The sequence below is a fragment of the Morone saxatilis genome, unplaced genomic scaffold (assembly GCF_004916995.1).
Source record: "Morone saxatilis isolate NCDOM2014 unplaced genomic scaffold, NCSU_SB_2.0 Contig2, whole genome shotgun sequence".
In the NCBI taxonomy this organism is placed as follows: Eukaryota; Metazoa; Chordata; class Actinopteri; family Moronidae; genus Morone; species Morone saxatilis.
Window position 1 is genome coordinate 4,456,190 of NW_023339762.1, and position 4,753 is coordinate 4,460,942.

Sequence of the window (4,753 nt, forward strand, 5' to 3'; positions counted from 1 at the left end):
ATTGAATTGAATTGAATTGGACCTTTTCTCATGATTCATGTCAACACATTCAGATACTGGCTGACACAGAATGGAAAGTTAAATTAGGTGAATGCGGAATAAGTCAAATCAGGTTTAATTGAGGGGAAAGTCAACAGAGAGACCCGTGCCGCTAGATTCGAAGGCTCTAATTCCTCACACACATCTATAATTGACTGGCACACTTATTTTTTAAGTCCATCGAAATGACCACTGGGCTTTTATCTCCAACTGTCTCCATGGTTACAGACTATGGTTTCGTGGATGAGTGTGTGTATATGTGTGTGTTTGGGGTGGGGGGAGGTAGCTCCTAATTGACTGGCTGTTAAAGCTTTTAATGAAGAGCAAGCAGCCAGCTCTCCAATTAGCTGTGAGGGGGCCATCAGGGGATGAAAAGAGGACAGCAGCTCAGGAGAAAGTGGAGGAGAGGGGGGAGGAAGAAAATGGAAGGAGGAGAGGAGGAAGGATCATAGGGTGCAAGAGTTGGAAGAAAGAGAGGTGTTCGACTAAATTGGTGTGAATGAGAAGAAACAACATGTTTTCTCAGTGTTCTTTAGACTTATGTCACAGATTTTAGTCGTACCAACGCACATGAATAAGCAACTGTCATCAGCAAAGGCAGTGAGGGACAAAATACATTTTCCAGTTCCTTGCTGCACATTTCTATATAATAAATGGTTAAAGGTGCAATGTAAATCATTTTAACACCAATACACTGTTTAGACATTAAATGTGCCCTGTGGAGTTTTCTTGTAAACAAAACAAATGTTTACATTAAGTGCAACTCACCAAAACACAATGTGTATCTTTGAGGCCTAACAACATTTTTTACGTCAGGTCAAAGACTCATAAGGGTGCCTTTAATTGTGAGTATGAAATGCTGAGGACAATTAGGCTGCAAGATAATAGTAAACAATTAAGAGCATGAGAAGCCAAGAAGCTCTAAACTACAATTTTCGTCATGTTTAAGCTATTTATTAAATTGAAACGGAAAACAAATACATGCAGAGGAGTGTCATGCAAGGATGGGCAGGTAGGTTGCTAGAACACAAAAAAATCCTGTAGTTTTAGTTCGTGATTTTTATTTTAAAAAATTCCTACTACTTCTTTCTAATTAATTTTTTGTATTCTAAAATGATAGATTTGGTCTTCCTCCCCATTGGAGGTCTTTCTTTCTAAAAAGTAAACATTTTCTGTCAAAGTGAAATATTGCTTTAAAACCAAAGCTAATTACGACGAGCCCTCCGTGGCTAGGTATCAAAAAATCACACTGGAATAAGAGCCAATTAAGAGAGAGCACCTCAAAGGAGTTGGCTTCCCAACCATCCATTTCTTTACCGTCTTTGAACAGAGGGAGTTCCTTCCGATAAACAGATATAATTGCCTGTTTATCAGTCTCTTTGGACCTCCCACTTTACATGAAATATTCGTGATGAAACAGTGGAAATGTAAAGAGAGAAAGATAAGGAAGAACAGGCAGATATTGTGTATAATTACATTGTATAAATCTTCATTTACTGTGCAGTACCTTTCCTGGGTATTGTGTTTATCAACCATAGACCAGTCAGGAATATCTGTGGCACCACCACTTGTCCGAAAGCTACTACCTACTACGTAACTGATTTGACTGACATCATGTGATAGCTAAAGACGTATTTCAGAATGAGAACGATTGAAGTTGTGAAGAAAAATGCAAGATATCCAGTTATACATGAAACAAGACCAAGACTGTCCTGGTGCTAACTTCAGAAATAGACTGATAGTATATTCATGCATGAGGTTTATAAATATTGCAAGAGGGGTGACGTTACAAACCTAACTGTGGTTAAGTTTGGGAAATGCGATTTCAGTATATATAAAACATATTTCAATAAATGTAATCCAGCTGCATCAGATCCAGCCACAACACAAAACCAAGTAAATGTAAGTTATTGTGTTCATACTCCAATACTCCATCCAATGTATTTAGACTGTGTGTGTGTGTTCGCGCGTGTGTGTGTGTGTGTTGCAGGTACAGTAGAGGTGAGGAAAGAAGGTCTGGAGGCTCAGATCAACCGCCTTGCTGAACTAATCGGACGACTGGAGAATAAGGTAAGGAATACTGTACAGACGCATCATTCACTCATCATTTAGGAAGATACTGCATTGACTTACATTAAGACTTACATTCTCTTACCCTAACCATAACAACTACATGCCTAAAACCAACCAACTCTTAAAGTACATAAGGCTGGCAATATTTCATATTTTCTTACTGTTAATGAATCCCATGAAAGAATTGAATGACAACTACTAATAATAATTATCTGGTTATCATGGCACCTGTTAGTGGGTGGGATACATTCTCTCTCTTGCAAGTTGACTGTTATTTTATTTTATTAAACTTTATGATTTTGAGTGCAGCCTGCCACACACAAATTCAGGTACACAGAGGAGCAAACATCATTAAAGTAGATCAAATACAATAATTTTTTACCATCATATTGTAAATAAATATATATTAAAGAATGTAACCCTACGGATGAGTTAATTCTTTTTTTTTAAATTGTTGAAAGTGATTACAGCGAGAATTTTAAGTAGAACTAACTCAATTTTGTAAGTTAAAAAACCTTCTTAATCAAGTAGCTTTAGTACTTTTAAGTGACACTGACTTAATTTTGTAATTTTTATTTGTACTGTGAAAACAACATACCAGAAAAAAGTACTTAATCAGGAATGTTTTTGTAACTTACAAAATTGAGTTTGTGTGACTTAAATTTTTCGATGTAATCCATTTCAACAAAAACATATTGCATTACAGTGTGCAAAGAATTGGATAAATTACAAATGTTATGATAAAAACTGGGCTCAGACTTTAAACATATAGCCTGGTGGACTGTGATCTCTGTTGAACTGTAGGTTTCTCCTTTTATTCTTGGCTCTACTCATCCTAGACTGCTAGAACTCCTATATCTCCTACAAATAGCACAAGCCAGTGATCTTGTCCTCACACTAAACTTTTTTTTTACCAAGCTGTCAGCATGTGGAGGATTTGTACATTGGAGATGTTTCATAAGCCAAATTAGGCAATGCCAAAGCAGTACAGTAGTGTCTGCGGAGGACATGAGGAAGGAAGAATGGAGAAGAAGGAAGAGGGGGTCGGATAAGGAGTTAATTAACACCAAGTTTTGGGGAGGAAAGGATGGAAGGAGGGAGTGGATGAAGGAGGAGACCAAGGAGGCAGTTAAAGAGTCCAAACTACTTCAATGTGTCTTCTTCCAAACTTCCTCCTCTTCCTCTAGTCCTCCTCGCTCCCTTTCTCCATCTTTACATTTATCATTCCTCCCTTACTCCTCTCTTCCTCCCCTCCTCCTGACCCCTTCTCCTCCTCTCTGTTTCTCTTAACATGTTCAGGCTAAGAGAGCCCCAGAAGACTCAGCTGTCTTTGGGCCTCGATGGCACAAAGCTAAAAATAACTAAACACAATGTACTGGGGGGGGAGTTATATGATAGAATACCTGTTTGTGTTAACAGACCTTTGTCTCCACCAGTGGCCCCTATGTATAACCGACCTTTAGCCCCTGACCCTTAGGTGCTAATTTAATATACTCTTAACAAATTGCCCAGGTTTAAGTAGAATTGTTACACTCAGTTGAGTGACCTCCATTAGCAGAAATGATTGAAACGCCTTCAACTAGAAAATTGTTCAATCACCCGTGACCCCAAACCCTCCTGAGAGCCCATTACTCTACGCCGAGGCTGACTTGTTTACAGTGACTGTGGCACATCTTCTCACAGGTGACTAAACACAGTTTTAAATTTTTACCTGTTTTGACAGCAATGAAAACTCCTTAGAAATGATTTATTCATGGGTTTTTTTACTGCTTATAAATGTAGCCAGAAAATAATTGCAGCTTGAAATTTTGTGAAAAGAAGAGATGACAGAGTGGCTTTATTGTTTCCATTCTTTTTCCTTCTAATCTACAAGCTAAATCCAGAGTAACGACCTCTAGTCAAGTCAGCTCCCAACATCACCCCAATTACCAACCTGTGAAGTGAAAATGAATAAGATAAATGAAATGAAGCTTTAGATTACAGCCCGCAAATTACAGTATAATTATTTGGTACCAGTAAGATATATATAGTACAATGTAAGTTACACGAAACAAGGGAATGAAATGACTGAGTAGCTATGTAATAGTAATAATTCATTACAGTAGCTTTGTTATCAGGTAACAAGACAGGAAAAATTTGGAAAACAGGGTAAGTGTTCCAAATTTGTCATGAAATTACTTATTGTGTTATTTACAAAAAAAAAACCTTTCGAGAATTCCCCTTATAAAACATTTTTAAAATACGGAGACTTATTATTGTTTTTGATGGGGAACAAAACATTAGGCTAAGCACAGAATGAAGGGTGTACCTTTGTAGCTGTAAAGTACTCAGTGTATGTTTTAGAAGCTGTGGACAAAGTTGAATGAAATGGAAAAACTAAAACGTTAATTAAATGGTTTATTTGACAACACATGACAACATTGATGGACTGTAGACTGAACCCCATATTGCTGCTGTGTGTGTCCCTGTTGGGGGAAAAACATCAAGTTGCTTTGGACCAGAGCATTTCCCAAACAACCCAGTCTCACTCCAAAGTCATCAAATACTGCAGCTTGGTCAGCAGCCCTTTGCTTCAAAATATCAAAATAGGAGCTGAGGCGGGCTGAATGAAACCTGGTTACTGAAAACAGCCAGCTGTGCT

At 37.8% G+C, this 4,753-nt stretch overlaps 1 protein-coding gene across 1 annotated transcript in view; it reads right to left on the bottom strand.

Annotated features, from left to right (window-relative positions):
• necab2 (N-terminal EF-hand calcium binding protein 2) overlaps positions 1 to 4,753 on the bottom strand; it is a gene marked incomplete in the record, with an annotated part of 133,244 nt that overhangs the window by 46,334 nt on the left and 82,157 nt on the right.